At 42.6% G+C, this 12,513-nt stretch overlaps 1 protein-coding gene across 1 annotated transcript in view; it reads right to left on the reverse strand.

Annotated features, from left to right (window-relative positions):
• foxj3 (forkhead box J3) overlaps positions 1 to 10,594 on the reverse strand; it is a 79,900-nt gene extending 69,306 nt beyond the window's left edge. The window contains exon 1 of the mRNA XM_061070478.1: positions 10,383 to 10,594. The gene's annotated coding sequence lies outside the window, so the exon portion shown is untranslated. The remainder of the gene's footprint in view (positions 1 to 10,382) is intronic.
• Positions 10,595 to 12,513: the final 1,919 nt, after the last annotated feature.

Raw genomic sequence — 12,513 nt, forward strand, 5'->3', positions numbered from 1 at the left:
ACAGCACAACCAAAACAGCTAATAGCCGAAATTCCGTATGCTGAAAAGCTGCATCTCTCTCCAATAAAAAAAACACTGCTAAAACCATCACACCATCGGAGTGATCCTATGGTCTTTGATCCCATCGCTGTTTTCTCTTCTGGAGGTAGGCAAACTGTAACCCAAGCTTTTGGGAGACTGTCTCCGTACCCAAACCTTTAATCTCCAACCCTACTACAAATAATATTTAAAAGCAACTGTTCAAACCAAAACTCTATCATTACTAAAACAAACTAACAAGGCCTCAGGGCTGCTTTGACTGATTCATGTAGATAAATGCTTTGTCTACATGTACAACCAAAATCTCTGACAACCTGGATAAACCAGGAATGTGCAATATAAAAGCACACAGACATTGCAGGATTATGAGCGCACTTAAATGAGTTATGTTTTTAAATTGGCTTGATGAGAGCCAGTGTGGCCTTAAACTCAGTTTGCTTCTAATGAGATATCAAAGCTTGACTGTTTACTACGTATCTTCTTTCCTTGTGATAATGAAGGGAATCCTGTGAGGTTGCTGCCATGCTGACACAGCCCTTAGGTGCTTAAATCCAAAAATGGGTGCATTAAGTGCATTTTAATTGACTTATATTTACCCAGTGTATTGTCTTGCAAATAAAAAAGACCTTCTGGCACTCCTGGAAGACTGAAAAAGTAGGTCACTCAGTCTCCTGTGAGTCATAGATTTTGGCAGGAGACCAAGAAGAGCAGGTATGGGAGAGATAGCGCTGGAGCTAAGAGGGCCTAATGGTTTACTATGACTATTTCATCGCTATCATAAAGATAATCAAGTTCACTTACAACTGCATTTTGTTGTACAATGTAATATTTAGCAAAACTGGATGCAGAAGTTTAGGGAATTAGATCCAAAAAGCTTTACACACTTATGTGCTTCAGAAAAATACACTCACAAAAACATATTGTAGTTTGGCCTCCTGAGGAGCATTTCAGCCTGCAAACTCCTCTACAGTCCTTTGATCCATCCATATAAATTTCTTTAAGTAGGTTAAAGATTTCTCAGATTGCAGGTGCAGTTTCGTTCCTCTTCAGTACCAAGGCCCAAACAATTACTTTTTGAACACGGTGACTCAGCCTGGTCAAAGTCATCGGTCACACAGCCACCCAGGGATGACCACATTTTGAGGCAGAGCTTATGTGCACGACTTGGGCCAAACACACCGATACTTAATTACATTGAGCAACTGGCACAGATCACATCGCCTCAGACATTGAGCCCCTCCCCCAGCTAACCTCTCCGCCCTCTCATTCATCCACCCTGAGGGAGAGGCATGCAGGCCAGAGGAAGTATGACTCATCTGAGTAACAAGATGCATTCTTCAGAATTCTCTACAGACGTGTTGTTTGCTAAGTGAAGACTAGGGAGAGAACAGCGCAGAGAGAGATAAAGCAAAAGAAGAGCCGATACAAAATTGAACAATAATCAAGATGCAGACTACGTGTGAGAGCAAGACATATTAGAAATAGGGTGGGAAAGATGGGGCAAGAGCGAGTCATCACTTGTGTGGGTTTCCTGATCCTCGCAGATCAACATTTCCTCCAACTCCACCGAGAGAATCCTTGGCCTCTGTTCGGGGTTTTCTGAATCACAGATGGAGATTCCAAGTACTACATCTAAGGCTAATCCATCAGGTTTCACACAGAAAAAAACAACAAATGACGACAACAGAGAGGGGTTTTAACGTGCGATTCTGCTGAGCATGCAGAGTATAATGAGGCATAGACAACTGCTAGGAAGAAAAAGTGTTAAATCATCGGGGCTAACAGATTCACCGCAGCTCCTTCTCAACCAAACCCACATCTGCAAAACTTGGCACTCGCCCCTACAGATCATGAGCCTCACACACTGCATCACACACTCTCTCCAACTTCTACATGCAGCTATTTCGGGACTAGTCTATATTAACAATGTCTGAAATCACAAAATAAACAGAGAAGCTACACACCGCCTTCAAGTCTGATCAACCAACACAAGGCTACTGAAACATGCCTGTCTTGTGATTTCAAGTGATCAGTCCAGTGATTCCTATTAATCAACTAGACTGTGGCGGCCCACCAAAGCTTCATAATGAAACCAACATTTTTATTATTTCCCATTACAACAATAAATATCTAAATGCTCATCTCTCTCACTCACAGACACATTGACTCAGACCCGTCTGTCATAGTCCGGCAGACCATCAGGAGCATTGGGGGAAATCCTGTCACATCGATGGCTCAGTGGACCGTCAAAACGTTCATTAAGATGTTCGTCCTCAGCAAGCAGGCAAAACTCTACATAAGCCTGGTCTCCTCAGTGTAGCTGTCACTAGGGTTGCATGTGAGAGCAGGCTGTGTGTGTGTGTGCTATGACTGATTGCACTGGCCAATCACAACAATCAACCCCCTGGCAGCTACAGATAGAACCCAAAAAATAAAGAATCTATTAAGAATCTCAAACACTGCAGTCTCTGACCATGTTTTACTGTCAGCAGAGGATGAACTTGAGTGATGTGGCAGTAAACCACATCCTCAAAACTCCACTATTTAACCTCGCTAAGCAGGCTTAAAACTGTGAACTTAATTAAACCTGAGCCTCTCTGACTTTCCTCTCTGAGTTTGCACACTGTCATTCAAACATTTAATGCTTTGCCGTTGCTGCATTGCACACAGGAATAAGCCAATAAACCTATGAGAGCTGACATAATTGCAACTTGGATTGCACACCTCCTTTAGAGATACTAATACCACTGCAGCAAACGAGCATATTAGAGAATAGAATGGCACTCAGTAGAGTGCATACCTCCGCCAGGGGCCAGCAGTCCCCTTCAATTCAATCAAGCCACACTAAATTACACACACTCATTGATATCAGTCCCCATAGATATCAAATCTATGGTTATGTTATCCCACCAAACATAACTTACCAAATCTGCATTGTGTAATAACATAGTTCAATACAGTGTGTGGTTAGATATGTGAGGTGTGCATATACAGTTCACTTCCTTTGTCTTCCTCAGCCATGGTGCTACCTAAGCTCAGAGTCACCACCAAATTGACGCCAATTAATCTGAGAGTAGCTGACGGCTGGCTGTGGCTTCATATAATTGGTCAAATAGTGTGAATACATGAACCATGCATCCAATGGTTATTTGTTTGTATTCATACCACACACCTTATCTTCTTATTTATTAATGTGTTTTGGTTCTTATAATAATTGGTTCTTATTTTGTTGTAATAAAATAAAGAGCAGGATTAGAGTAAATTAAGTTATTTTCTTAAGCAGCAACAATTATGTTTACAGCGCTACTAAGTCGCTACATTAGTACTAAATAATATCTCTCTTGAAACAGAAGTAAAATGTGAATAAATTAAATATTCTTAACATAGAAATACTGGGTAAATTGAATGAAATACACAGACATCAGTCACGATCGGCCACCTCCTCGGTCCAACTCCCTCTGGCAACATTGCTCGAGCTACTGTCTCAGCTTGTAGCTAAAACTTTACAATAATTTGAAAAATTTGAAGATGTGAGAAAATGATATTTGTTTTTACTTACAGAAAACTTACATTTTTGTTTGTTCATAATAATTCACTGTAAGCCTAACCACACACTGTGGTTGCGTAAAACATACCACGTTGGATTGGAGCAGAGCATATTAGAGCTTGTTGAACATGAACATTTTTATTACATTTACAGAGCTAAGATGTCTTCTACTTAAGTTAAAAGTATACTTCTCACTTATCTCCACTACCTGTGTGCTTTCTGCTGCATGTGTCCATCTCCTTAGAGAGAGGAGAGGCTGCAGCCCAACCATGATGGAAAGAAAAACACAGTATAGAATATTCAACATAGTTCAAGTCTTATGATGCGATTGAAAGCCCTGTGATGACATTGTGCATGTAAATAAAATTATTATTCCTAATTCATAAAATTTCAGGCAATCTTTTGCAACATGTTTATTTCACAGGCTCATATGTCAATGATTGATGACGAAAATATGATTCATTGTTCAGACCTTCTGACCATCTTCAACAGAAGACTTAAAGTATTTCTAGAAGAAGCTGGCTCACGTTTGGTAAAGTAATTTGTGACCGACAAGACAATCCTTCTATCTCTTTGAAGTAAGACTCAGTAAATCTTAAATGCTGGTGAACTGCACACAACATGCAGTGTTTGCTTATGCTTGTACGCATGCACCAACCACTGCCTCACAGAGCAGGAAGATTATCATATTTAATCATGTCTGGTTTGCGGTAGACAAGATGCTGCACTTGTCATTACCATGGTATCGTCTCTAAATTGTCACGTCATGCATGCAGTCCACAGAAGGGAGCTGAAGGTAAAAGCTGTATATGTCATCTTATTAAACAAAAACAAATTCTGAGACTTGAGTACAGAAACAGTTAAATATAGTCGTAAATCACAGCTTTGTGTTTGTTCATATGCAGACAGAGCAGCACTGTTAGGCAGTTGTTGGTCAAACCATTTTTAGATTCAAAATTTCCCAGTTCAAAACGAACAGAAATCCCCATCTAATCTAGGTATTCTTCCACTTTACCTGAAAAGTGAATATTGTATCTGCTACAGGGGGCACTGTAATGATTAAATCAGATACCAAATACTAAAATGAAAGCCCCATTCTTATTACTTAAGCTGTGTCAGCTTAGCGAGCTCTTCTTGCTGCATACAGCTCTAATGTCTCCTAAGAGTGTGAATCATACAGTATAAGCATATCAATTGCTTCTTCCAAGTAAAGAACAAAAAAGCTTAAGAAATATATGCTGATGCTGAGGGCCTAACAGAACTCAAGGACAAAGTATACAATATGATGAATTATTAAATCCTTCAAGGATTGAAAAGTCAAGTCTGTCTTATTCATTTAGGACTTGGCTATTCATTAGCAACCGCATTAGTAAATTCTCAAATGACACAACTTCTATGAATACAGCATTTACTCTGAAATCGCTTTTATTTTACATGTTAATAACTCCCCCTTTAAGAGAGTTGATTTGTGGTCCCTGATTTTGATTTCCCATTAAGTGCACTACAACCATACAGCACATAATCTATTTTTAGATTTACTCTTCATGTTCTTCACACAGTTACTCTACTTCAACTTAAAGCTAAGATAAGATCAAGCCAAACATTTATAATGGACTTACAACTAAATGTTTTAGTCTTTTGCTACCACAAGCCTGGAATGAGTCATAGTAACCTCCATCGAGAACAGATGCAGACAACCCCCCAACTTAGTCTCCTACACTTTCTTATTCCTCTTCTACACCTAAATTAGCAGGTATATGTGCAGTTTGTTTCCAAGATGTGAAAAAAAACCTATGTACACAAACTTTCATGGCTATGCGCCAATGCCCGGAAGTTCATTGTCTATCATAAAGTTACGCAGTAAAAAAAAAAGGCAAAATAAAGAAGAAACTAGCGCATTAACCCGGGGGGGGTTCCATCACTGTCGATAGGAGCTGGAGCCCATAAAAACATCTACTGCTTAGTCGTTTGACACAGGAGTGAATGCTGATTGTATCCATTCCTATTGCAGACAAAAGCCAGATGTTTATGGTGGTTAGTTGGTTTTTTGACCAGTGGAAAAGAGGATTAAATTTACCCAGCAGACTTGACTGGAGGTTGTTAAAGTAGTAATAATTAACCAGAATGAGGAAATTAAAAAGGTTAAACATTTTCAAACCAGGCATGTATCTAAGTAAATGTGCCAATAATAACAACACGAGTGAACCAGTTGAATTAAACATCATATGCTCCCCTCACTGATTCATGTCCACACATTCAACTCCGAGCCAGGACATGAATTGGAGCACATAGGACTAGTTCACTGACAGACTCAACTCAATAGACTGGGAGGAGGCGGGACGAGGAGAACTAGCTAGGCAGTGTATTGCTGGATGAATAAAAAATGAAAGTATAGTGCTTCAGTAAATTCGCTCTCTCCATCCCGTGAGGAGGGTTGGTGGTGGTGGTGGTGGTGGTGAAGGGGTGGTGGGGGGAGTAGAGGCTCGTTTGAAAACTGAACCAGTGCTGCATTCCCACATCCACCCGTATCCAGCGAGGGGCTCTTTAAAAATTCATTAATTTACAGCAAAAATAGATTAAAGCACCCAGCTGAGCAAAACTCAAAATATGGCTCCTGAATAACATTAATGATAAAATATTTCCCTCAAGCCCAGTGGGGGGGTTTTGCCTGAAGAGACAGTGCTGGCTTTTTTCACCTTACAGCACCTTGAGAATCATACATTTTCAATCATCACTAAAATAATGCATTTCTAATTGTCATTTTTAATTATGCGTTTCTTTGGATGGAAACAAGAGCTGCGCAAAAACCTGCGAAAACTAATTAAAATCCATCCAAGGATCTGTCGTTCCCATGATGCGGTGCCAATGTCATTCTATTTACCATTTGATATCTCTGCTACAGAGACTCAATGACAGCTGCTCCAGGCCCCCAAAAATGCCTAGAACTGCAGTTACAGTAATTGCTCTGGCCAGCACTAAATGAGGTTCACTTAAATGCAATTATCCCCCTCTGATCTCTCACATAAAGAGACTTCTTTAACATGGAGAAGTGGGCTCACACAATGTGACTGCAAACAAGATTCAAATTGGAATCAGGGAGGCATTTCCAGCAGATGAATGGCTTCATAGCTCATCTGCATTCTAGTGATGCACAGAGTTGCTAATGAAGACTGAGCCATTTCCTTCTTACCAACACAGCCGCCATAAGAGCAAAACTTCACGCTAGAAATGAGCAGAGTACCGGGAGAACATTTCTACCAAAACCGTCCAGTCATTTGGCCTGAGCTGCGTTAGACGACAGCCCAGACTCCACGCAGAGTAAACAGCTGTTAAAAGGAAAGGAAGATCCTGTTATTTTCGTCTATTCAAGGTGAAAAACGCAGTGAAGGACAAGATGACGGGCAATGAAGCGAAGAGAAAGAAACTCCAACCGAAAATAACTTCACATTCCTGAGCAGAGAGGGATTGAGAAAGAAAAACACTTTGGATTCAGACCAAAAATAAGTCATTGTAAAAAAAAAAAAAAAAAAAAAAAAAAAGACCTAAACAGAGGCCTTTGACCAACAGCATCACCACTACGCCATGCCAAAAAATATCAGCCATGCTCATGAATAAATTGCCATCTGCCAATCGCAGATCACAATAGGTTTTCAGCCTGAGGGGGGTAGCGGCCTAATAGGGGTTGCTACAGAGGGTACCTGTTGGGTGCTGTCCAAATACACAGGGTGGTGAGGGGGGGGCTGTGATGGGGATTTCATGTTGCCAGAGGCTCATATACCTCCAGGATCCTGATAACTGCATCTCAAGGATGGCTATTTGAATAATCACTTCAACAAGGGGAGAAATTAAAAAGCCTCTCAGTGAGAGGAGGCGAGGCACAGGGCCACACTCTGAATTCCAAATGAGGGGCTGGTATTCAGAAAAGCAGACGCCCGCTCCAAATTCACTGTACTACACTAGATGGCTGACCCCTGACATCTATCCAAATCATATTCCTCCTGTAATTATTACATTTAATTTATTACATTATACACTATCACCCTCAAGACGAACATTATCTGTAACCCACTGATGAGATGTCAACATTTATTTACACATAGTTATTCTGCATTCTTTGTGTTCTGCAGGTGAAAACTAAATATTTTTTCCTACAGCGATGATACCACACACACACACACACACACACACACACACACACACACACACACACACACACACACACACACACACACACACACACACACACACACACACACACACACACACACACACACACACACACACACACACACACACACACACACACACACACACACACACACACACACACACACACACGTTATTAAAACCGTTTTGCAACAGACTTTTTTTTTTAAATGACTCCAGGCTAAACCCACCATTAATGAGAGGTTGTATCACATCCTCCCATTCACACTTTTAAACGGTTACTGTGAGCGCACGCAGATGTGTAATATTTTCGATTCTGTCTTCACAGCTTTTCAGTCCATTAATCAAAACCTTGAGGTCTTTTTTTAAGTCACTAACTCTGCTCTGTGTGATTTGAGACAAGCGCAAAAGAAAGGAGTCGTCCTATTAAGAATGTTGACACCAATAAATCCCAAACAACAATACATAACAAGAGTCTTTTAATTCCAGCCTGCATTACATTGTTCCTCATGAACACATTGCTTATAAACTCAAATTTGATGGATGCAACATTAGTGTTCTGAGGAGCAAATTTTACAATGTGTGGCTGTGATTCAGATTTCTGCATGCAATCTGTAAAAAGCATGCACTGGCTGCGTGCCGTCTATTCTTTAACAGTCCGCCCGCAAACAACAGCAAAACGTCTCTTTCAATTTCTTGTCAATTTCATGAATGCCATCAAGGTCCAAAATATCTGTATTGCAGGAGTTGAGAATGGCCTCAGACGGAGCTGCAGACACTACAATCAAATGGCACTCAACATAAAACGCACACAGAGCCTCTTTAACGTCTTTTCTAAAAAACTCCAGGCAAAGGCAGGTGGAGAAAGGGGATAATTCATAGAATAAGACAGAGTAATGATCCTATTAATTTCAAGACAATAGGCTAAATTAATCTATTCCAGCTCTGCTTACCTGGGAAAACTATGTGCCTTCTCCAGAGTCATGTACAATAGCTTAAATCCAGAAAGCTGTGGGCTTGCTATTTAAAGGATGGGTGATTAAGAAGCAAACCAGGTCTGACCTTTGATTGCCAGTGCTGACTAACGCTATGGGCATTTTGTTAGTTGAAGCAAAAGGTCTGGCAAGGTCTTGTGATGTTTTTGTTGTGTTTTTTGGGGGGGAGGGGGGGAGACAGTGTTTTGTTTTAGTCATAAATCCAACCTTTTAAAGCTGATTTTATGGCAAAGTGAACTTGAGCATGAGAATATATGATGATTAACCAATAATGTGCACCCCATTGCACACCGATCATTAAAACAACACACTGTGACTTCATTGATAAAACTTGCACAAGTTGACAGCCAGGCAAATTAGGAGTTCAGTCATCCATCGGCTAATAAAGGCCGTCAGGATGAAGCAAGGACACTGCTTTGTATACAGCTGCACGCAAATGCCACAGCTGCTCAGTTTAAAGTTGGTAGCATTAACTAATCAGCACACACACACACACACACACACACACACACACACACACACACACACACACACACACACACACACACACACACACACACACACACACACACACACACACACACACACACACACACACACACACACACACACACACACACACACACACACACACACACACACACACACACACACACACACACGGTTTAACATCAAAGCGAAGAGGAGCATGCCCTCAGAGATGTCTTGCACACAGGACCAAAAATATTTGCCTGCAACACGGTCTGAGCCATCTCAGGGCAATACCCCACAAGGGTATAACCACCGGGGGCAGGAGGCAGCCCGGCGATCAAAGTCTGGAGCATGAAATTGACCTGGAACACGCGTTTGCACTTGTTGATCTTGCAGCCGCATGACAAACCTGCGCCCTGTCTGTCACACAGCCGGAGACTGCTCCTCCACGCGGGGATCGTCTCTTCCGTTTTTCCTTTCTAGAGGAATTTATTATCCGCCTCAGAAACAGACGAGTGACAGACGAGAAAACACGCTGCAACAGCTGTGAGTCCAATCCCACCCGGGCACGCAGGAAAGCCAAATGACACTGGGCTCACACACACACAAACACACACACACACACACACACACACACACACTTCATGCTGGACACACACGGTCTCACCATAGCAAACAGCTAGCTAAACCCTAGCAGCCGGGGGTAGGACATGTCTCCCTCCAAACGCGAGGACAACACACACCGAGTCCCGGCCCAGGAGCGAGCTAAAGTTAGCAGGCTACTCCAGCCGGCTAGCTAGCTGTCAAAGTTGCCCTGTCAGTTGTCACCGGTTGCTCGGCGGCGCTAGCAGAGGCTAACGCGAGAGCTGTCAACTTGCGGGGAGTTAGAGCACCGTGCCCCGGGGAGGACTCGACACTGACCCGGGGGGGGGGCGACACGGACGGGCTCCCCCGGGTGGGAGGAAAAAAGAGGGGGAAGAGGGGAAGGGGAAGAAAAATGTGTCCCCGCACGCCCCGCCACACGGTGTGCCAGGGCCTGTTCGCCGGGCGCAGTCCCCCCCCCCCCACACACACACGCAACTTCAGCGCGGCTCACTTCCCCGTGAAAGTCGTCCATTTCGTGGGCCTCGGCTCAACTTCCATGCCCGTGTTAGCTCACTTACTCTGGGTGAAAGCTGCCGTGACGCGGGCTCCCTGTAAATCCTCACGGTAGTTTCAGAGTGTCTGCCCCCCTCGTTCCCCCTTTCTCTTCCGCCTCCTGGTCTTCGGCTAGGCGGGAGCTCCCCACCGGGTGTCCTGGGCTTCTTCACGCCGCTCCGGGTCGCTGCAGCTCGGCCGGTGTGCCCGCGGTGCCTCGGTGTCCCTGCTCAGCTTCTCTCCGCCTGCTCGCGTTCGCCTTTCTCTCGGCGGCGGTGCCAACATCCGGGACCCTGCCCCCGTCTCTCTCTCTCTCTCTCTCTCTCTCTCTCTCTCTCTCTCTCTCTCTGTCTCTCTCTCTCGCTCTATCTCTCTACCTCTCTCTCTCTCTTTCTCTCTCTCCCTCTCTCTCTCCCTCTCTCTCTCCCTCTCTCTCCCTCTCTCTATACCTCTCCCCCCCCTCTCTCTCTCTCTCTCTCTCTCTCTCTCTCTCTCTCTCTCTCTCCCTCTCTCTACCTCTCCCTCTCTACCTCTCTCTCTCTCTCTCTCTCTCTCTCTCTCTCTCTACCTCCTCCTCCTCCCCGGTTTCATTCAAAGTGACCGGAACTACTTTCCCATACGACGACGCACATGAAGGTTTGGGGTTTTGTTTCCCTCCGTCAGCCGCACCACCGCTGCCGCCACAGAAACTAGCGCGCGGTCAAACGCACACATCCCGCAGTGGAGACGACAGCGGCTCCCTCCACGCATGAACTCCTCACTGGCTCCATCGATACACTTTAGAGGCTGGTCGGGGGAAAGTCACTAAATGCGTCTTCTAACGTAACACATGGTATAATACATAAAGAACTGGAGAGACCTTCAAATAAGTCACCGAATATAAGGAGGATTGCTGTCCACGTGGGTATTACCGGTGATAACTCATCCTTTACAGTAGTTGACATATTTAGATAGATTGTAAAAGTACTAGTACCACACTATAGACGTGTTAAAAGTCCTCAATTTAAGATTATGATGACAATTTGTCAATTAAATTTCTCAAGAATATGCAGGAAAATGTACTTTTTGAAGGTACTCAAAGCAAATAAAATAGACCCAGGAGACAGTTATAGACACAGTAGTATTATAGATGTTACGTATACTATAATATTATATTGAATTATTATTTGTGAGTCTATTTATTTTTTGAAGTAATTTTTCCCATTCCGTTTTTGTATTGACATTTTTTTTATGAATGTGAATATGTACAAAAAATTGTGTGAGCAATAAATAATATAAAAAATCAGGGGTGAGGGATACTTATTATTTTGTATTAAATCGCTGAAAGACTGATTGATGCTGTTCATAGTTGCCCAGAGCCATAACAGGTACCCCATCCTTTCCAACAGGTACCCCATCCTTTTCAAAGGATGGGGTACCTGTCTAGGTTGTACCCCTCAGGCTGTCTAAATAATAATAATAAGATGAATTGCAACAATGATAATAATAAATGCAGAAGTATGCCTGGTATGGTTTAAATATTTGCTGTTTAAAGAATCCTTGACTTCTTTCCTTCAGTCTTGTTCCTTGGCCTGAAAGACTCGTTTAACTATCGGTTAAAGAATAGGATCGTCCTTTAAAATTCCACCATGTCTCACTCTCCTTTCTATAATGCAAACTGAACTTCAGCTAATAAACCATTGAATTCCTAGAAAAGGGAGGCTATGGCCTCAGAGTCCTACAACCTTGGCATTCAGTAGTTAGTGAAATATGTTAACATTTTTAGTGTGATATATGATATAGGAATAAAAATACTACAATGACTATAATGGATGGTTTATCTGATTCTTTCATGAGTTCCTATGCCAAACTGTTGAAACTTGTTATTATCGAGGTCTTAAAATTACTTTATGGTTAAGGTCCTTTTTCCCAGAGTGGTTCTCAGTGGGCCTTGAGTAAAAATTTTCCATATAAAAAGCCCACACATCATCTTATATAATTTATAGTGATTTATTTGGCAACATGGAACTCAAACTTTTGCATTTCATGAATCTTTTCCATCATTTGCAAACACCCTGGCTGATTATTGAACTGACGCACATGACCCCACTTATACTGGTCCATTAAAACCTGGAGCAAGCCTCAGTTTATTTATTTAAGTGGGGCTGTCTCAGTTGA

The sequence above is a fragment of the Limanda limanda genome, chromosome 4, assembly GCF_963576545.1.
Source record: "Limanda limanda chromosome 4, fLimLim1.1, whole genome shotgun sequence".
In the NCBI taxonomy this organism is placed as follows: Eukaryota; Metazoa; Chordata; class Actinopteri; order Pleuronectiformes; family Pleuronectidae; genus Limanda; species Limanda limanda.